This window comes from Staurois parvus, unplaced genomic scaffold, assembly GCF_062004578.1.
Source record: "Staurois parvus isolate SC_StPar_1 unplaced genomic scaffold, SC_StPar_1.0 ptg000006l, whole genome shotgun sequence".
NCBI lineage: Eukaryota > Metazoa > Chordata > Amphibia > Anura > Ranidae > Staurois > Staurois parvus.
Window position 1 is genome coordinate 2,184,671 of NW_028317802.1, and position 23,832 is coordinate 2,208,502.

Here is a 23,832-nt window from a genome sequence, read left to right on the forward strand (position 1 = left end):
AGGGGTTAATTGTGTCTAGACTCTTTTCCTGGGCTTTCTGAGTCCTTCCCCCTGCTGTAAGCGACATACATACAGGGCAGGGCTCAGATCTCTCTCTCTCTCTTCCACATGGGATTTACAGAGGAAGGTCTGCTGCAACATGTAGTTCAACTGGAGTGCTTGGCTCTCTTCTGGACCACCCTGATGGGGTTCTCCCTGGACTAGGAGCTTTCCAGGATTGGACTCTTCCTGAATGGACTTTGCTCTCTGGAAAGGAATAAGCCTGGGCAACCTGCATTAGTTAGTTAGGGCTGGACTCTGTTTCATTTGTTGCTGAATCTTCAGTACAACTGTTAACTGTTTCAAGCCTGGTCTGAAGTTACTCTAAAGAGGTGCATGATGGTTTCTGGTGTATTGAAGAACAAGGGTCAGTTAAGCACAAATGGGATATGAAGCAAAGCCACTACAAAAGCTCTACCCAGGAAGACAAGCAGATGGAGCAATGCAGTTGCTATGGGCAACCAAGAACTAGTGCAAGGTATATAGCAACCTGTGATGTAGCAAGGGGGTAAGTTGTTTGGCTCCCTCCCCAGCAGTTGGTTTCCCGTAGCAACTGTATACGAGCCTGCATTATGGAGACCTTTATCTGACCGTATTGTACGGGAGTGAAAGCATTAACAAGTGTGTGCATTGGGTCCGCACTGGGAGAGAGGTCACGGGCTCAGCAGTGTCCCTCCTAATTTCAACATACATCAAGTTACAGTGTGTAGTGACATGGCTCATCTTTAAGTAGGGAGACTGCCAAAATGTTTCATTCTCACATGAACGTGGTCCCCAGCTGGTCCCAGGCACTGATGAGCACGTGCATGGTGAAAGGTACCCTCACATGCACGCCCACAATCTGGTAAAGCCTGTAGGGTGATGTCACCTGTAGGATTCCTATGACCCATCCGTTCTTGGTGCTTCCTCCTCTAGCATGACCGGACTGGAACAGGCTGAAAATAGGTAAGTATACACATCTTTCTTACAGAGGTTAGTCAGTATAAGTGTTAGGAGGAGGGAGCATTTAGAGACTAGTTAGGGTTTTCCTGAAATTCTACTTTAAGTCTTTTAAGCGCTGTTGTTTTTGTATATATTAACGATTACATACCAACTCAGTGTAACATTATCATGTCCTCCTAGATTGTAAGCTCTTACGAGCAGGGCCCTCTGTTTCCTCTTGTACCAAATTGTATTGTAACTGTAATGTCTACCTTCATTTTGTAAAGCGCTGCACAAACTGTTGGCACTATATAAATCCTGTATAATAATAATAATAATAATAATATACCAGCTCAATGCCACATAATCATAGACCAGCGTAATGTCACATTATCATGCACCACTGATGTGTCACAATATTATATAACAGCTCATTGCAAAATTATCATGTACCAGCAAACTGTTACATTATCATATACCAGCTCAAGCCATATTATTATATACCAGTTTATTGGCACATTATACCAGCTAAGCGACACACTTTTGTATACCAGTTCATACAGCATTATCATATACCAGCTCAGTGCCATATTATTGTAGCACTTAATCCTGACACAGCTTCTGTTTCTGGGGTTCCCTGTTCCTGTGCCGACGACTCTGCAAATAGTACCACACACTATGACACATTTATACAGTACCCTGGTAGCAAAAGAAATATGAACAACAGTAATGACACAGCAAATACTTAAAAAATAGCAAGAAATATATTGTGAAAACAATTAGCATATAGAGCAACCCCACTTAAACCCTGTAAGAAGAGTTACGCCACCATAACAGTTCAGCAGTCTGTAATATACCTTCTCTTCTGCTGGCCAGCTCGTTGGGGCCCAACTCATATGTCGTTGTCAGGGATCTCCTCGATCCCTGCCGCGATGGTCCCGGCGCAGGCGCAGTGCACCGCCCTGTGCAGGGACACGGGCACTAGGTCCGGGCCGGCCGCGGCGTTCGAGTTCGCGCATGCGCAGTAGAAGCCGCGGCCGCCCGCTGGGCACCAATGGCAGCGCAGGGCGGGATATTTAAATGGCCCTGAGCTGTCATTCAGTGCCTTCTGGTCTTTCCTGCATCCTGTATCCTGTGAACCTGTACCCTGTAAGTTATTGACCCGGATTGTACCTGACCTTGCTGTTTTCTCCTATTCTGACCCTTGCTTTGCCTGACCTCTCTCCTGAATGCCCCCTATTGGATTTGACCTGCTGTTGCTGACCTGGCGTGTGACCCGACCATTCTATGCCCGCTGCCTTGTACCTTGCCGCCCTCCCTGTTACCGACCCGGCCCGTCTGACCTTGCTCATCCATCCATCCATCCCGTGCAGTGGGGTCTTCTGACCTCCTCACATCAGACTCTTCCCCGTGGGAGCCCCTTGCGCATACTACTACCACTGACGGACGCACCCAGTAGTCACGACCTGGTCTCAGGGAGCTCCAAGTCCATCCCCACCATCAGGGGCCCTGGTGAACAAGCACCCTGGGACTTAGACTCCGTGCGCTGGGGACGCCTATTCAGTGGAGTGCTAGTAGTACCGCCGGGCGGTCCCTTACGGTACCAGAAGGCCATGACTGAGTCTAGAGGAGGTCCCTCGCCGCTGGAGGAGATCTGCAGGCACCTGTCCAATTTGACACAGACCGTATCGGCCCTGCAGGATAGATGTCAGCGGATTGAAACTCAATTCCAGACCTGCACTATATCCGCTCCTGCCCCACAGGCCGCGGTCCCCACATCTCCAGCTGTAGCAGCCCCTGTGCTGGTGTCTGGGGCATCCGCACCACTCCCGGCGGCCGACCCCCGAGTACCCTTACCGGAACGTTTCCACGGGGACCGCACACGTTTCAGATCATTCCGCGAGTCCTGCCTCCTCTATTTTGAGCTACAACCCCGAACCTTCGTGACTGAATCCGTGAAGGTGGGGTTCGTCATCTCCCTCCTGCAAGGTGAACCCCAAGACTGGACCCATCGATTACGGGGAAAAAACGACCCTCACCTCAGTTCGGTTGACAGTTTTTTTGATGTTATGGCCATCCTTTATGATGACCCGCAGCGGGCAGCTTCTGCTGAAGCTACTCTGTACACGCTCCGGCAAGGCCGCCGAGCGGCGGAGGAGTACGCAGCTGAATTTAGGCGGTGGATGGGGGATACTCGCTGGAACGAGTTCGCACTCCTGCATCAGTTCCGTATTGGCCTATCAGATGGCCTGAAAGACGAGCTCGCCCGGGTGGAGGTACCTGAGACTTTAGAGGACTTAATAGCACTGACCATTAAAATTGACCGTAGACTGCGGGAACGCAGGTTTGAGAGGTCCGGCCAGGGTCATGGAAATCCCTGGGGATCATTTCAGGGTCCCAGTCAAACACCTAGGCCAATCATCCAAAACCGGCCACCTGGAGACAACCCCGAACCCATGCAGCTCGGCCTGGCACGGCCTAAACTGTCCCCAGAGGAACATCTGCGCAGACGATCCCAGAACCTGTGCCTCTATTGTGGCGAAGCTGGTCATATGGCGCGTTCCTGCCCGCAGAAACTGAGTAAGTGCACTTCTTCTTCCTTATCCATTGGCAATGTTGGTCCATCCCAATACTTAGTGGTACCCCTTTCCTTTCAGCTTCCAGAAAGGACCGTGGAAGTATCGGCCATAATTGACTCTGGGGCATGCAGCTGCTTCATGGATATTAATTTTGCTCACCAGCAGGGTATTCCCCTTCAATTGAAACAGAAGGGGTTCAATATTTATTTGGCCGACGGTTCCCGAATAAAATCGGGGGTAGTGAACCAGGAAACCCCCTCCATCACCACTGTCATTGCCGGCCAGCACCAGGAATTCCTCCGCCTGGATGCTATAGCTTCACCCCTCTTCCCAGTCATTCTGGGGCTCCCATGGTTACGGGCCCATAACCCCCAGATTGACTGGGAGACCGGAGTAATCACGTTCCCTTCCCCATACTGTCGGATATACTGCCGCACTTCGGGCCCGGGGGCCCCCCAAATCCTCCTGTGCTCTGAGGGGGAAGCTGAATTAAAACAAGTAATCCCTGCGGTCTACCATGGGTTTCTAGATGTGTTCAGCAAATGGTGAGCTGATACTCTACCCCCCCACCGCCCTTATGACTGCCCCATTGACCTGTTACCCGGCTCAGAAATTCCTTTTGGGCGAATCTTCCCCCTTTCAGAGCCCGAATTGGGGGCCCTAAAGGAATATATCGAGGACAGCCTCCAGAAGGGGTTCATCCGCCACTCCACCTCACCGGCGGGGGCGGGAATCTTCTTTGTTGAAAAGAAGGACAAAACCTTAAGGCCATGTATCGATTACAGGGAATTGAACAGGGTCACGATAAAAAAACGTTACCCACTACCGTTAGTACCTGAGCTGTTTCAAAGTTTAAAGTCAGCAGTGGTTTTTACCAAGCTGGATCTGAGGGGGGCGTACAACTTGATTTGCATAAGGGAGGGGGACGAGTGGAAGACGGCCTTCCGCACCCGCTTCGGTCATTTTGAATATCTGGTCATGCCGTTCGGGTTGTGCAATGCTCCGGCCACTTTTCAACACTTTGTAAATGATATTTTTAGGGACTTTCTGGATGTCTTTGTGATCGCTTATTTAGACGACATTCTGATTTTCTCCCCGTCTTTGGGGGAACACAGAATACATGTAGCAAAAGTATTGGGGCGGTTGCAGCAGCATGGGTTGTACGCCAAGGCAGAAAAATGTTGTTTTGAACAATCCAGCATTGCCTTCTTGGGCCTGATTATCTCCACCGCGGGGGTCGCGATGGATCCCCAGAAGGTCACTGCAATACTGGATTGGCCTGAACCCACAGACAGGAAAGGCGTCCAACGATTCATCAGCTTTGCAAATTTTTACCGGAAGTTCATCAAGAACTTCTCGGGTCTGGTCTCCCCCATTACTCAGCTAACCAAGCTGGGAACCTGATTCAGATGGACACCAGAAGCGCAGGGAGATTTTGAAGTCTTAAAGAAGCTGTTCACTTCGGCACCCATTTTGGGTCACCCAGACGCCGCTCTGCCCTATATCTTGGAGGTAGATGCATCGGAGAATGCGGTAGGCTCCATCCTCTCCCAACGAAAAGGCACCAAAGAACTGCTCCACCCTGTAGCGTTCTTCTCACGGAAGCTGACCCCAGCGGAGAGGAACTATGATATCGGTGATCGAGAGCTACTAGCGATCAAAACGGCGTTAGAGGAATGGAGGTACCTGCTGGAAGGTGCGGTGCACCCCATCTTAATATTTACTGACCACAAGAACTTAGAGTATCTGAGAACCGCCAAGCGTCTACGCCCGCGACAGGCGAGATGGGCACTATTCTTTTCGAGATTCAACTTCCACATTACGTACCGGCCGGGATCAAAGAACACTAAGCCGGATGCGTTATCACGGATGTACGAAGACGCCAAGGAGACCCCAGTACCTGACACCATCCTGTCCTCGGGTAACTTCTTGGTCCTTCAGTCGGACCTTCGTTCCAGGCTAATGGAGGCATCCACAAACTTCTCTACCCCAGGCGGAGGGCCGCTCCGGAACAAGGGGGGACTCCTATGGAGGGAAGACCAAATTGTGGTGCCGGAAGAAGCCCGAACCTTGGTCTTGGGGCATTGCCACGACCACCCAATGGCGGGACACTTTGGCCTAGAAAAGACCCTGGAACTTCTCCGACGCTCATTCTGGTGGCCAGACATGGCTAAGGATTGTAAGGGCTATGTCAGGTCCTGTGTCACCTGCCAGAAGAACAAGCCATCAAGAAACAAGGTTTGGGGTCTGCTACGACCCTTACCTATTCCTGAACGGCCTTGGCAAAAGATCTCACTAGACTTTATAGTCGAGCTTCCGCCATCCCGAGACCACACGGCAATCCTGGTAGTCGTGGACCGCTTGTCCAAGATGGCCCACTTCATCCCGTTGAAGAAAACCCCCTCGGCGGCCGAGACCGCGCGAGTCTTCATTCGTGAGGTAGTCAGGTTGCATGGGGTCCCCGAAGACATTGTCTCGGACCGAGGGGTCCAGTTCACGTCCAGATTCTGGAGGGCACTGTGCAAAGCCCTGGACATCAAATTATCTCTCTCCTCTGCGTTCCACCCTCAAACTAACGGTCAAACCGAAAGGACCAATCAGACCTTGGAGCAATACTTAAGATGCTATACCTCGTTTACTCAAGATGACTGGCTGCCACTTCTTCCTTTAGCGGAATTTGCGTATAACAACGCCCGCCACTCAGCAACAGGGCAGTCCCCGTTCTTTGCCAACTATGGCTTTCACCCAGTCTTCCTCCCGGATTTGGTGTCGGAATGCCCAGTACCAGCAACACAAGATGTGGTAACGTTCTTCGCTGCGAACAATAAGAAGCTTCAAGTGGCCATCAGTCGGGCCCAGGAAGACTACAGGAAAGCATTCAACAGGAAACGGAGAGGAGATCTGGTATTGCGGCCTGGGGAGAAGGTTTGGCTGGCGACGTCCAATCTAAAGATGCTTTGCCCGTCAAAGAAATTGGGACCCAAATTTATAGGCCCCTTCTGCATTAAACGGATGGTTAACGAAGTAGCCTACGAACTCGCCCTCCCTGACACGCTCAAGATCCACCCGGTCTTTCATGTGTCCCTGCTGAAGCCAGTGGTCCCAGATGCCTTCCCTGACCGGGAATCTAGACCCCCGGAAGCGGTAACGGTCGAAGGAGAAGAAGAGTTTGAGGTTGAAACAATCCTGAAGTGTCGAAGGAGGGGAGGCCAGACCCAATTCCTTATCAAATGGAAGGGCTATGGTCCTGAGGACAATTCTTGGGAACCAGCCCATAATGTCCATGCACCCAGACTTGTCCGGAGGTTCTTTCGCGATCACCCGTGGTGGAGAGATCGGGTGGGCATCCGGAGGCTGCCCGTAGGGGGGGGGCAATGTCAGGGATCTCCTCGATCCCTGCCGCGATGGTCCCGGCGCAGGCGCAGTGCACCGCCCTGTGCAGGGACACGGGCACTAGGTCCGGGCCGGCCGCGGCGTTCGAGTTCGCGCATGCGCAGTAGAAGCCGCGGCCGCCCGCTGGGCACCAATGGCAGCGCAGGGCGGGATATTTAAATGGCCCTGAGCTGTCATTCAGTGCCTTCTGGTCTTTCCTGCATCCTGTATCCTGTGAACCTGTACCCTGTAAGTTATTGACCCGGATTGTACCTGACCTTGCTGTTTTCTCCTATTCTGACCCTTGCTTTGCCTGACCTCTCTCCTGAATGCCCCCTATTGGATTTGACCTGCTGTTGCTGACCTGGCGTGTGACCCGACCATTCTATGCCCGCTGCCTTGTACCTTGCCGCCCTCCCTGTTACCGACCCGGCCCGTCTGACCGTGCTCATCCATCCATCCCGTGCAGTGGGGTCTTCTGACCTCCTCACATCAGACTCTTCCCGTGGGAGCCCCTTGCGCATACTACTACCACTGACGGATGCACCCAGTAGTCACGACCTGGTCTCAGGGAGCTCCAAGTCCATCCCCACCATCAGGGGCCCTGGTGAACAAGCACCCTGGGACTTAGACTCCGTGCGCTGGGGACGCCTATTCAGTGGAGTGCTAGTAGTACCGCCGGGCGGTCCCTTACAGTCGTAGTGCTCAGGTTACTGTCTCTGATAAAGGCCCCAGCTCAAAGATACTTGCAAGCAACACTGTTCCTCTTTTGTCCAGGTGTAGTGGGGAAAGTATAGTGAGGTTTGGCCAGTGGCCTCTCACCAACCCCTCTGCTAGCAGGGATCTCCCTATGTTTACTGTTGGCAACAAAAGGCTCAGTGCCCATGGCACTCTCTAGTGCCCCAGGATAATTGCCACTGTGTCTCTCTCCCTCTCAGGTGCATTGGGAAGTGGCTTGCTGGCAGCCTGAAACACACACAGTTCCTCTAAATGTACTCCACACTCCTTTCCCTCTCTGCTAAGAGCTCAAAGTACTCTGGGATCTGTAGTTTCTTGTTGCTCAGTCCATAGGACAGCTTAGTCTTTTGGAACTACTTTTTCCACAATCCCCATTCTTCCCAACATTCACAGTTATTCCAGCAGTCCTTCCTCTGTGTGTTGGGTGGTCCCAGCATGCTACAAAAGTTCGGTATTCACAGTCTCCTAATGGAGCTGTGCCTGCCCTTCTGTTGACACAAGCAAGGACAGCAGCAAACACAGGGAAACTGCAGCTGGTCCTCACCCTGTAAACTGCAGACTGGGGTTACATTATTATATATCAGTGACATATTATTGCAAGTCCTCTGGGCTATATAGTTGCCCAATGCCATATTATCAAATACCAGCACATTGTCACAATACTATATACCAGCTCAGTACCAAATTATCATATACATCACAGTGTCACATTATTATATACCAGCTCAATGGAACAAAAAGGACATTATTTTCCAAAAATTGGGGACTTTAAAGGCATTGTACTTTAAACTAACAACACAATTGAATAAAATAAAATGTATTCAAATCCATTAAAAAGAATGGTGGAATGATACATAACCACCACACATGGGTTGCAAGAGCTAAGATAAGATTAAAAACAATACAAATCCATAGATAGAATAGATGCTGAAATATTCCATTGTTCTGTGCCACCATATTTCACAGTCCATAGCTGCTTCATCAGGGACACAGAAGAAGCATCACAATATTTATTACATGTATATCAACCACTCTCAAGAGGATGCCACATACATGGTTTGAATACTAATCCCCCAGGAACCAAGCATAGGTGAGCTAAGCCGGACACTGGACCAGTCAGAAGGGAAATAAAGGCCACTACTGTCCACACAATCAAAGCAACAAGCACCAGTGCAGCAGGATTTCCAAGAGAGGCAGAGCATGCAGCTCAATGGCATATTATAACGTGCCAGCACTGTGTCACATATATAGCAGCTCAATGCTACATTATCATATACCAGCATGGTGTCACATTATTATATACAATCTCAGTGTCATAATATCATATACCAGAACTGTGTTACATTATTATATACCAGTTCAACGCCATATTATCATATACAGTACCAGCTTAGTCACATACTATTGTCTACAACTCAGTGCCATGTTATCATAAATATATAAAAAATAATACCGACTGGCTGTGCTTGAGTCAACCAAATCTCCCAGTACAAGTTGAAGCTCAACATAAGTAGGAAATAAGAATCAGGATAGATCGTGGATAGGTTGCATAAACCTGATAAAGATGGTAATTGTACCCAAAGTATTATATAAATTTCAAATGATCCCAATTAAACTCCCAGAGGCATACTTTAAAGAACTTAAAAAAATTATAATAAAATACATATGGAGAAACAAAAAGCCTAGAATATGCTATGAAATACTGACCAGAAGTAAGGAAAGAGGGGGATTGGGGGTACCAGATTTTAAGAGATACTATAAAGCAGGGATTATTGCGAGAATTTTTGACTGGACTCACAATCCTGAGAAAAGCTGGGATAAAATTGAAAATACACTGAGCGGAACAAATTTAAGTAAGATTATTTGGGTACCTGCACAATATAGGGGATTAGAGGATAGCACTAGCACGTACACTGTTAACGTTTTAAGAGAATGGGATTTATTGCACAGACAAAAAGGATGGGTTTTTAATTCACAATTAATTCCATTAAGGAACGCAAAATATTTCATCCCTGGAAAGGATAGTATCGCAGGGAAATGGATTATAAAACAAGAGGCGCAAGTGAGGGATATAATGGTAGGGGAGGAATTTGGATCATACAAGGACATGGAGGAAAAAAAGGGAGAAATATTTAATGAGATGGATAGACTACGATATTACCAACTGAAACACTTTTTTGAGAGTCTTCCAAAGCCTATAAGAACTAGAAAAGAGTGGAATCCATTTGAGAGAATATTGGAGACACGGGGAAATGGTAGACACGGAATTGCAAAAATACACAAGATATTAATGGAATTAGACACTGACACAGAACTAATACACATAGAGAAATGGGAAAGAGATATGGGAAGAGAAATAGAGCTGGAGGAGCAGAGGAAAATGCTCACATTAATTCACGAAAATATTAGTATGAGGGAAGTAGAAATAAATTATAAGTGTTTGATGAGATGGCACATTACCCCTAATGTGGAGCACAAGATGAATAAGGAAATTTCATGGTTATGTTGGAGAGGTTGTGGAAAAGTGGGCACGTGGTATCATATGTGGTGGGAGTGTTCAGAAATACAGGTGTTTTGGCGGAGGATAGTTTATTTGATAGGGAAAATCACTAAGATTAACATAGGATTAGACCCAGAATTATGTCTCCTCCATATCTCAGAACTCCCAGTGAAATCATATAAGAGATCGGGGATATGGCATTATCTGACCGCAGCAAAGAGCCTGATACCTAGGTTTTGGAAAAAAAGAGAGGTGCCAACTGAGGAGGATTGGATGGGCAGAATGAATCAGATCTGTGGGACAGAAAAACTGTATTATATGCATATGGACAAGATGGAGATGTATAATATAAAATGGAAAGGATGGGAAGAATATAGAGAAAAGGTGAAATATATGAAGATATAATACCCCTGGAATTGGATTTAGAAATAATAGAAATACATGGTGTAAAGGAGAGAAGAGAAAATGTAGAGTGGGGGAGGGAGGGGGGGTATTGGGTGATTGAGGTGGGGGGAGTGGGAAGGGAGGAAGGGTAGAGAGGATTGATATAAACAAATAATGCAAGTTGGAAGATACTGTTTTGATTATCATTTTAATAGAAATGTCAAAGTGATCTGTATTTGGATTGAAAAATTAATAAATATTTATAAAAGAAAAAAAAAAGAATCAGGATAGACAGCCATTTTGAAATTACAGTAACAACACCCAAGTCTGTACAATGCAGTATACATACAAGTGCACTGAGCAGCTATAATTTTGTATTCAAATATGACATGCTTTCATAGATAAAACCAATAGTGGAAATCTGTGTACAGGTCATGAGACTTTTATTTGTCTAATAACTGAACATCTCTACACATGTTAATTTAAACCTATTAAAATTGCTTTTGTCCAGATGCTTTTGACTTTTCGCTTGTTTTAATAAAAGCTTTTCAAATATATCTCTGGTTTTGTTTTGTCCTTTACCAAATGTCAGACACAAACCTTTCAAGAAATAATATGACTTCAGTTCACAGGCCATCAAAATAAAACCAAGCAAGCACATATTAGTGTAAAATGTACAGTGTATATCATATTTAATTCATTTTCCAGGTCAATTTACTACAAAGAAGAATTCTAAAGACAAAACAGAACAATATCCTCACAAAAAAACAAATTGTGCATAGAATCAATACTAGATATATGTGAGCAACAGATAACCCAATAATGGAAAAAGGGTAACATTAAGGTGCTTATTTAATAACACAGAGAGCAATGCGAACGTTCAATAACCCATGTCAACCAATCAGCAATCCTAAAGTGGAACTAATGTTAAAGCATAAACAGTTGCAAGCAGGCAGGATCTTTATTGCAGTAGAGACATGGCCTAAAATTCACGGTTAACTGTAAACAAATAACCTATAGGGGCTTTTAAAGCCTATGGAAAATGTAGGATACCAAACTTTGTTGCCTTTTTATGGGGGCATACAATTTTAAGGCTTGCGACATGTTGGGTGTCTATTTACAACCCCAATTCCAAAAAATTTGGGATGTTGTGTAAAATCTACTTAAAAATAGAATGTGATGATTGGCAAATCTCATAAACCCATATTTTATTCACAATAAAAAATAGAAAACCAATTGAATGTTTAAACTGAGAAAATGTACCTTGTTAGGAAAAAAATAAGGACAGTTGGAAATTGAGGGCAGCAACAGGTCTAAAATATGTTGGGACAGGGCCATGTTTATCAAAGCATTCCCTCTTCCTTTAAAAACACTCTGTAAATATCTGTAAAATGAGGAGACTAGTTTCTGGAGTTTTCGGAGAGGAATATCGTCTTATTCTTGTAGTGAATAAAATAATAGTGTGGCATTAAATTCAAATGTGACGTCATCACGCACCGCAAGACGAATGGAAACGTTTTGAGCAGCCCACTGAAATGCTATGTCTTTATGTGATGTGCTGTTTGAATGGTTTTGGCCGCTTCAAAATGTGAGTGCAATACCTTGAGTTAACCAGTTCCTAACCGCGCTATAGCCGAAGGATGGCTAAAACGCAGTTGTCTGGTTCTGGGACAACGTCCATGGATGTCATTCTAGAACACGCCCCCCTGCATGCCCCCAGCGGTGCGCACCCGGCGCCGCAGGTGATTGCTGTGTCCTATGGACACAGCTGATCATGTCATGCGGTAAAAGGCCAATCACAGCGGCCTTTTACCACGTCATCAGCTGTGTCCAATGACACAGCAGATCACTGGGTAAATACAGTTGCCGGTTATTTTCTGCACTTTCCTCACACTGTCACACTGATGATCAGTGCCATGATGATCAGTGCCCAGCAGTGCCGCCCACTTGTACCCATCAGTGCCACCCACCTGAACCCTGCAGTGCCACCCACCTGTGCCCTGCAGTTCCACCCACATGTGCCCATCAGCACCACCTACCTGTGCCCATCAGTGCCGCCCATCAGTACCACCCAGCAGTGCTGCCCATCAGTGCCCAGCAGTGCCGCCCATCAGTTCTGCCCAGCAGTGCCACCCATCAGTGCTAAGCAGTGTCGCCCATCAGTGCTGCACATCAGTGCCGCCTATCAGTGCAGCCTCATCAGTGCCAGCTCATCAGTGCCGCCTATCAGTGCCCATCAGTGCTGCCTATCCGTGCTACCTCATCAGTGCCCATTAGTGCTGTCTATCAGTGCCTATCAGTGCTGTCTCATCAACGCACATCTGTGAAGGAGAAAAAATGTTATAATAGAAACAAAAAAAAGTTTTTACATTTTTTTGCTCTTTTTGCTTTTTTAGGCAAGTGGTTAATTAATAAAGCGTTTTTATACGGTTTTACACTATGAGCTTGCACTGTGTTTTTTGCCTTTGAAAGCTAATGAGGGACTCTACTGGATTTAGAAATTGCGGCATTGATGATCCTTTGGCAGGTGGGTGACTGGAACAACCCTAAAAGCACATTTAGACCGTTTGCTTTATAACATAGGTCTCTGTTATCTGGTAAGCTGCTGACCTTTTACTCATTTTGGTGTCACTGGGTGTTTTTGTGAAGAGCTTTTTAGTACTGCACTTCTTTTGGAGGACTCTCTGGGAGAATTTTTTCTTGAGTTATTTCATCGCTTTCATTGTTTTGAGGAACACACTGTTATCATTTTATTTCACATTATGTAATGTATAACAGTTATTATTTGTCACTCACTTATTTTATTTAGTTGGAATTTAGCGCCACACTATTATTTGATACATTGCTTGTTTTAGGCTTAGTATTACAAGCCTTCTAAGTGTTGTCAGCTGTATATTCGGTAGTGGTGATATCTTTGAGTTTTCTGTTTATATCATCCCATTCTTGCCTGATATAGAATTCTAATTGCTCAACAGTCCTGGGTCTTTTTTTTGTTTCAAGATGCGCCAAATATTTTACATTGGTCTGGGCTGTATGCAGGCTAGTTCAATTGATTCTAAAGGCTTATTATTTTTAAGAAAAAAACAAGAAAACATGTCTATATTTACCTGCTGTGTGCAGTGATTTTGCACAGAGCAGCTTGGATCCTCCTGTTCTCGGGTCTCCTGGCCCCTCCCTCCTGTCAGGTGCCTCCACAGCAAGCAGCTTGCTATGGGGGCACCCGCTGCTCCGTGTGTCCATTCACACACGGAGCAGCGGATCTGCCTTGCCCCCTCTCATTGGCTCACTGGCTGTGATTGAAGCAAATGAGCTGACAATACTGTGTGTATTAACACTTTCTTCACAGGCTAGAGACTTTTTATTTTGTCGACCCCAACAGGTTTACTATGAAGTGTATGTATTTCAAAAATTATTTTTTAGTTTTGGATAGCGCAGGTAATGGTTAAATCCAAAATTACATCGTTTTTGCAGTGTGTGTTACGCTGAAGAAATTTCCATTCTCTTTTTGCCCTTGACACCCAACAGGAGATGGGAGGAAATATCCCTAAAGTGAGGGAAATTCCCATTTTAGACAGTTTCCACTGTAATGTATGTCTAAGTAAATTTCCCCTCACCTCTTGCTTTGGTGGCAACACTTAAGGGTCTATTTATAAAAAAAAAATCTTTTTTTTGCTTGTAATATGTGTGCAATAGATTTTTTTGTTTGCTTTTTCCAGGCGAATGTATAAAAAATAGCCCAACACTATAGGCAAAAAACATTCAGCCAGTAGGAGAAATAATATGAGAGAGACTTCTGCTCCATGGACAGCCTATAGTCCCAAAGAAATGGCCATTCGTTTGGCCAAGTGGACCTCGAGCTGCAGTGTGAAGCAAAACATTTAGCAGTGGTATTGTTAACATTGCTAAAGCTGGGTATACATAATTCGTTTTTTATTTTTCATTCAGCTGGCGGGCTGATGAAAAAAAAATGATTAGATTCCCCTATCCACATACATGCAAAGTGGATGGAGAAATTCTCCCTGATGTGCTATTGTATTCTGACAACAGGATTCTTTTTCTGTTAGCATACACTGATCAGTACAGAGGCTGATCAAATGAAGGTTTCCAACAGTCCTGTTCAATAGAAATTGATCTACCTATTAACTTCTGTCAAACAATGAAGGCCACACACAAATCAAAATTCGGCTGGTCCCTGCTGAACCAACTCCATTTCGATGAGCATGTATCTACCCTAAATGTGACAGCTTCCCTCTGGTTGTTAGTGTAACCGGATCCTGAAGTCTAGCTGGAAGCGTGGGCTGTGAATTCCTTTACCTCCATGCTTCCTCCCCTCTTCCATGCCCCCCACCACCATGTTGTCAGTTGGGAGGAGCACCAAGCTGTGTATTTCTCCTGTCTTCTCTCCCCTCTTTTTCCTTTTGTGGCGCTGGAGCAGCTGTGTGTGAATCCTCTGCTCACCCCCTCCCTCCTGGCAGCATCAGTGAGCTAAAAAGAGGATATGATGACACTGCAGGGAAGAGGATTATGGGATATGTAGTCTCAGTGGAGAACTGCACAATGAACAATGGTTGGGGCTGTGGACTTCAATACCCTGGATTCCCTGCAGACAGAAGGAAAGAACTGATTTCCCAGGCATTCTGAAATTGAGCACAGTCTTTTGTGGCTGGGAACTGGAGCATTCAGATCAGTGCCTTATCTGCAGGACCCAGAGGGGGCACAGACATGCTTCTATGTTCTGTGCCCACACAGAGATAGAAGACTGAGCCACAGAGGGTGTGCAGCCCAGACAGCCAGAGAGTGAAGACCTGTTGCTGGGGTCTGTGCACTACACCAGATTAAAATGCCAGCATTGTGTTCTGCATGCTCAGACAGCCAGAGGACTTAGCCACTGAAAGATTGTTTCTTGTGTTGGGAACCAAGAAGGAGGGACTGGTGAGAGTTTGAATGCTTGGACTGAGCCCTGTGCATCACAGTACAGATGGGCCCCAACGTTAGCCGACTAAAAAGGCACAAGATACTTCACTGTCATCCCCAGGGGTATCCCTCTCAGAAACATGTACACCCACCCAGTTTTAGGGGTACACTTTCAAAGTGCACTTTGGGACACTTTTTTATTGGTCATTGCTGAGAGTTAGACTGGGACTTTTCTTTGTGCTGTTCACACTTTTTAAAGTTAGGCTGTTCTTTATTAACACAGTCTATACTGTATACGTTAATGTGGCGTAGCCTTATTGCAGTCTAAGCTAATTGCCATATTTAAGGCAATATTGGTTTGTGCATTGCACTTTTCTTGCCTTGCCATAATACGTTTACTTTATCTACCATCAAGTTGCCTGTGGCCTTTTTTCTGTGTACTATTATAGAGTGGTAGCATACTAATGTTTAAGTCATACAGATTTGTGCAACCTTCTAATTATATATATATCCAGGTGTGTCAGAGCGGTTTACAGAGTCGTGGCAAAAGAGAGAACCCACCATACCAAGTGGCAATTGCAGGGGTAAGCATTACATTAGGGAGCAGACACCAGACATTTTGGATTTCCCTTTACTTTTTCTGTCTTGGTGACAATGACAATGGCAAATAGAGAGTTGGAATTCTTCCCAGTGGTCAGCAATACAATTTTGACTTGAGGATCTAACACTTCCTTATATTTACCCAAAACTTTGAAAAAAAGTTTTGCCTATACATACACTTCAACACATTGAGCATTAATGCACAACAGAAAGCACATTGATGTGCATGGGCCCTCGCACCTGTAATATTACATGGTGCTTTCTTAATCTTTGCTCTCTGTAATCCAGTATCAATGCAGAGCTGCCAAAAAACAAGAAAACTCCTCCCCCAGTGCTGGCTACACATCAAAAATAAAGTAGACAGCTGAAGCATACAGCTGTACATTTAGCCATTCATTTCCACTTCAGTTATTTTATTGAATAAATATGATACCATTTTCTGCAAGTTCACTTAATGCTACGACAAACTTTTATGCGACACCTGCGTAGGTGACATTGATTTTGATGTCGATATTCAGCGGCTTGACTTTGTTATTTGAAATAAACATTATAAAAATCAAACTTTGATTTTGCTTCACAAGTGTAATGTACGGTGCTGGGCTAATGATGAGATGTGCTCAATTAGTTCAGGTCACTGTGTCTGTGTTCTTGCAAATTAAATTGTCTATTAAACATTACTAAAATATGTTTTAGTAACATATGAACAGATGGAACCTGTTCTATCAGGCATAGTGCATGATGAGCAATATTTAAACCTAGGTGGAAAATAATTATTGTAAAAAAGATCATGTATAATAATCAAATTATAAACACCATATATGTAAATAATATTGTATTACAAGTAAATGTAATTACATAGCAGAATTACTAGATTTACTGCAGTTTTCTACATTACCCCCCAATTTTTTTTTTGTAAATTTTATTGTAGAGCTGCCATTTGGATTTCTAGAGTGGAGCATGTGAAATTTCATGTTCATTGTGTACTACCAAAGTCTGACAAAGTTTCAAAAAGAAAAATAAATTTGCTGATTTCCTGGTGTAAATATGCAGGAAAGAGATTGATAAATCACATATTACATGACAAGCAGGCCAGAATTTTGTCTGGAACTGGGCTGTATTATTCATTTTGCTTTTTCTGAATGCCCTACTGAATCAGCACTGTAGATAAGTCAAACCCATTGCACACAAAAGCAATAATTTACTGATGTTTATACACAGGATCTTGCTGGCAAAAGCTTACAGAAGAATCCAAGAAAATGTAAGACCTTGTGTATACATGCGTATAAATGTATACATGCGTACATGAGCATAAATGTATATATGTGTATAGCACTCTAAATCTTTTTCATCCTCTTCCAGCTGCCAGTGTTAAAAAAAAAAACTCTTTTGTGGCCCTTAATGCACCGCTGCATTATGGATCTTATCCATAATACAGCGGCATTATTATGTGCCCTATAGACAACAATGCACTTCTGTACTGATCTGTAAAAATAAACACTACACGGCTACAAACGCAAACGCTACACGGCTACAAACACAGCGGGTTTTTTTTGCCTATGTGCAAGAGAAAAAAACAAGATGTTACTAGCATTAGACACCATTCATACAATAAGTTAACTGAAGGAAGAACATTCAGAAACATAATGTAAACTAATTTATACCTCCATTGAAAATTAGGTATTTGAAGTCTATGTGTGTTTTCTGTTTTAGGTTTAAGAGGGTAAAGACTGTAAAAGTGACAGTTAAAGAAAATATTTTTTTTTGTATGTTTTTCAGATATAGATTTGAATGTGATTAGTTTTAAGGGATAAGTTCACCTTTCAACAAAAAATAATAAATGCACATTTTTTGCAGGTAGCCTGTAAAGCATTGCACCAGCAATCAGCAGATCACTGATGCCATGCAGGTCTCCTGCAGACTTGCCAGTGTATCTGCTTCCTCATATCTCATATGGGGAAGATGATACTGACAGGAAGACTCAATGAACTACTACCGTGATAGCTTATTGAGAACTTCAATCCAACAGCCACAAAGGCTTCAGGACTTGTAGTGTTCTCATTCACTGAACACTTTGAATGTGTGATGTGGTCGGGTGGGCGGAGGCATGCAAGGCCAGGATTTTTTTTAAATTGTGACAGCTAGCAGGGGAAGAAGTTCCCCTGCTAGCTGTCACAACAGAGGGTCGGGGGGGAGGCTGGTCCATTCATAACATGTTACACCATGAATATGGGTGTAACATGTAACATGTTAAGAAAGGTGGGTTTATCCTTTAAGCTAAACTATGGGCTGGGCTCACACTGGTGCATTGCATTTACACATGGTTTTAGGTGTTATTGGGCATTTTCTGAAAGCACATCAAAGTTTCAGCATGCAGGAGTTTGATGTAGTTTAATGAAAACATGTGGTCTAACAGAAGTCAATAGGAGCGCACCTAAAACTATGTGTAAGACATGCATACAATCGCATTTCACCAAAACCAAAGTGAACCGGTGTAAACCCAGGCTTTGCAAATATCTGTAGCGTTTATCTACGAAGGTGCCTCTGAGAATATCTTCCCAAATAGTACAGAGGCTGCCAGTCACATAAGCTTAGTTCCACGCCCATCAACATTTAAGTCTAGGAGATTTTTTTTTTAGTATTTATTGCTGAAGAACTTCAACAGGACAGGGATTTAAGGTCACAGGATAGGCCAAAACAATCAATAGCAATAATGGGAGGGCAAACTAATTTTCTAATAACAGCTTTTCCTGGAGGTAACAAGGAATGGCCAGTATATCTGGACAATCTTTTCTAGACCCTTGGCTCAGCAACTGCTGAGGCTCATACTGCAGATTCTAGTCTTTAGTGGAGCTGCCTCCAGGGCCAGCAGCCCCAAGAGAACCTGGAACCCTCCCTTGAAGGAAAGAACAATCTTCTCAGGTCTCCTGCACATTTGTCACCTTCCCAGCCATTTTCTGGATGCTTCAATCCAGGCATTGGCTGGGGCATGATAAATATTCAACTGATCATTTGAATCTTCCAACTCCATGCTCTGGAAACTTCTTTCAGAGACAGGTGGGAATAATCAAACTCTCAGCTCAGGAAGCCTTGAACGGACCAGCACAGATGTATCTAGCAGCCTAACTAGAAGGGGATACTACACAGAGGCATAACTAGAACCTTCAGGGCTCCACTGCAGGAAACTATGAAGGCCCCCCCCCCCCGAGCTCGGAGACCTTCCCACTGATTCTGGGGCCCTTTACTCCCATCAAAAGGCCCAATATTATGGTCCTGCAGCAGGCCCCATTCCTGCTATCTTAGATAGGATTGCCACCTTTTCTTAAGCCAAACCCAGAACACTTTAGCAACGAACAGCAATTTTTGTAGTATACACTGTACATATATTTTGTGATTATATAACACTTCTAATCATATGGATTTAATCAATATAGTCACCCCTTACATCAGAGTCCACAGAGTCCCCCCTTTACGCCTGCATCCCCAGAGTTTTTTCTTACATCTGAATCCACATAGTTCTCCTTTACATTTAAATCCACAGAATTCCCTATTGTATCTGAATCCACAGAGTTCCCCTATAGATCGGAATCTGCATAGTTTCCCTTTACATTTGAATAACAGAGTTCCCTTTTACACCTGAATCCACAGAGTTCCCCTTTACATGGGAATCTGCATAGTTTCCCTTTACAGTTGAAACAACAGAGTTCCTTTTTACATCTGAATACACAAAATTGACCCTTTACATCTGAATCCACAAAATCGCCTCTTTACATCTGAATCTGCAGTTCCCCTTACATCTGAACTTACAGAGTTCCCTTATTGTGTAAGGGGGGACTCTCCAGACTCTAAAGTAAGGGGGAACTCTAGGGGCTTTGATTTAAGAGGGAACACTGAGAACTCTGATGTACAGAGGGAATTATGATTTAAGGGGGAATACTGCAGTCTCTGGTGTAAAGCGGAACTTTGATATAAGGGGTCTCTGCTAACTAGATCACCCACTTACACTAGAGTTCCAAGCCTTCTCCTTTAATCAGGGTTTGCAGAGCCCCCCTTACATCAGAGTGCACCGAGTTCTCCCTTACATCGGAACGCAGAATTCCCACTTACAATATAAGGGGGAGCTCTGTGGACTCTAATGTAAAGGGGAAATCTGATGTAAGGAGAAACGTTGCTCACCAAAACACCTCCTACAACAGAGTCTGCAGAGCACCCTTACATCACTGTACTCATTGGGAGATGGGTGGTGAGCCCATTCACCCCAGGATGGAGGCTCAGACATCAGCTGTCAGCATCTTTTATCATTCGGCTGCTGGGCTTCAAACTGCCAGCCTATACATCCCCTTTTCTGAGGCACAGCACTGCTGGGGATTGGAGTGTGGGCAGGGCAGACACTGGAGGAGGAGCAGATCCAGCTTTCCTGTCTGTGCGAGAGAGGAGTCGTTAGTGCTGGTTCCATTTTACTGGTCTTTATTAGAGGAAATGTCTGCACAAAGGCAAAGTACAGGGGCTATTTGTGCTGCATTACTGCACAGATCTGGAAGAAATACTTGAAGGACACCAAGATCAAGTGAGAATACACATAACTCTTGTATTTTGACAATGCTTCTTTAGCCCTGATTTTGACTTTAAGAGTTTCCACCACACCCAAAGGAAAAGCAGCATGCAGCTGAACTATGTTCTCTGCCACTCAGTCCTCTCCCCCTCTCTTAGAAAGATTACTTTACAGAAAGGGTAGTTGATGCTTGGAGTGTCTAGACTTCCAGCAAATGTAGTGAGTCAGTTAACAGTAAATGGATTCAGACTTGCTTGGTACGGAGATACAGGTAGATCTATACTAAGACAAAAAAAGTTAAATAAAACAAAATTAATTAATTAAAATGAAATTTTAAAAAATGGACCACTTGTATTTTTCTGCCATCACTTTTTTATATTTGTATGTCTGCCTGGCAGCAGAAGCTGGCTATATACTTGTAGAATTTAATTTGAGATTTTTTGTTTTAAGAACATTTGTTCAATTTTTTAATCATTAATGGGGTCAAATCGATTTTCATTTTCAACCACAGTGCCAAGAACATTTGAAGGAGCAGAATGGAAAATTTTTCTTGAATGAACAAATTACTAACAGTACATCTTTTGTTTGGGAAATTTAATTCATTCCAAAATTGAATGTTAAAAGCAAATAAACTGTTGAAGTACTTTCGAATGACACTGGTCAAGTCATCAAATGTACAAAGAATTTTTGTACAAATGTACGTATGAATGCTCATTAGAAAATCTACTAATTTTTAGCCAGCTTAAGATGACATCCAACAACAAAAGAAAACTCCTACAATGAGAGTAAAGCTCAATTTTAATATGCAGGTTTATCCCAAAGTTGAATATCCTCTTATGGGCTGAAAAAAAAATTACATCCCTGGACATGGTTGATTGGAAAACGTGATTTGCCACAAACCAATAGCAAATCAACACCACTGCATAGGAGTGAATTTGATCCTATGAACTTAATGCATTTTGAATACATTTTATTTTTCTACCATAACAACGTCTTTAATCACCCTTTCCTGTTTGAACCCATAATAAAATATGTATGATTCAATTTGTCAAAAATAGAATTACTAACCTAAAAATGCAAACTGTTTTTCCAGGCCTGAAATGCAAAAGCTTTTCACATCTGATGTCAACACAGACATTAAAGGAAAACTGCTCGGCTTGGAACCTGCTTTGAAATAAACATGTGGGTGCAAACTCTTTGCTGAGTGCTTGTGTTTCTAAGGTTAATCTTACTGTAGGGAATTCCATTTCCCTTTTCTGACAAAGCTACATTTTATTTCCGTAAACTTGTGCAAATGAATATTGTATATTTACTGTATGGGGCACATATGTGCTAGCAACATACAACATAGAAGGATACAAAAAGAATACAGTTCAGCATATTTGTGTCATTATATTTCTAGGTTAATGCCCTGCAGGCATACCATAATAGCTGGATTTTAATTGTAATAAAGGGAGATAAATTGTTGGAGTCTTCTATAGTGGAGATAAATTAATCATGTTGTTAAGAGGAGCTATCCTTTATAAGCAGGATTTATTAAGCATTCTGAATATATGAGGGTGGGTTTGATTGTTTGGGGAATATGATTCTATGCATTTTTACAATTCTGCTCTTTTTTTACATATTGGCTATCATGGAATCAGACCTTTGGTAATCTGAAATTAGATTAGTTTAGTTACTTGTGAAACCTTTTTTGGCCACACACAAAATTGTTGAAGTTTTTCTTCAGTCAGATAAAAAAAAATTCCAAAAACTATGCAGTGCTACCAATGCTAACACTATGGGCAGGGGTGAGCATTCAGTGTAAAATGAACAAAGCCATGCCAAATCCCATATCTGTATGACATTGACCCCATTAAAGGCTTATTGTAAAGGACCTCTTTCTTAACCAATTCAATACCGTGCAATTTTACACCTTCCTGCCCAGGCCAGTTTTCAGGTTTCAGTGCTCTCACACTTTGAATGACAATTGCGCGGTCATACAACATTGTACCCAAACTAAAAATGTATCATTTTCTTCACACAACTAGAGCTTTCTTTTGGTGGTATTTAATCACGGCTGGGGTTTTTATTATTTGCTAAAGTAATAAAAAAATACCAAAAATTTAGAAAAAAAACACACGTTTTTCTTTGTTTCTGTTATAAAAGTTTGCAAATAAATAATTGTTCTTCATAAATTTAGGCCGAGATGTATTCTACTACATGTCTTTGGTGAAAATAACCCATATTAGGATGTATTTTTTAGTTTGTAGGAAAGTTATAGCGTTCACAAACTATGGTATAGATCTGAATATTGATCAATCCTGAAGTACTGACGGCCAATCTAATTTCTTGAGGTCCAAGAATGTCAGAACAGTACAGATATCCCCCAAATGACCCCTTTTTGCAGAGTAGACAGTCCGACGTACTTCATAAGAGGCATGGCAAGTTTTTTGAAGTTGTATTTTTTTTGTCATAATTTTTCGGAAAATGAAAAAATTAAAAAAATTAGTTTCACTATTTTTTTTTTTACATATTGTCACCAGTGCAGTACAGCATCATCATATAACTGGCATGGCGGTGATCAGGGACACTGACTGGTGACAGTATGAAAAACAAATATGTATTTTTTTTATTAAATTTTTTTTCTTTTTTTTAAGATTTTTTTTTCATATTTCACTATGACCAAAGTAGTACAATGTTACCATAGTAACATTGTACTACTTTGGGGAAGAGATCAGTATTTTTTTTTTTTTTACACAATTTGCTTATAGCAAAGAATTACTTTGCTATAAGCAAGCATTTACCTGAATGACATCGATTCATTCAGGGGTTTTTTTTTGTTCTTAGCTGTGATTTGGCCACAGCTAATCACATGACATGTGCATGTGATTAGCTGTGACCATTCACAGCTAGACACTAGTATACAATGGATGGCATGAATGCAGCCATCCATTGTATACAACTCTCATGTGACCTGCTGTAATTAGTCAGAGCAGGTCACATGGTACTGGCAACAGGGGCCAATACTCAGATCTGTCATCGGTCATGTCCAAGGTATATGGCCGGTGACAGATCGTGCTGCTGCGCGGCTCTGCAGGAGTGCAATCTGCGCATGTGCGGGAGGACCCCATATGGCGTCCACCCGGAACGCTGATGACATTTGCCGGCCGCCATTCGGCCATATGGCGGGCAGCAAATGGTTAAAGCTAAACAACAGCCTAGCCTTTAGTTTTATATGGTTTTACTGGCTCTTC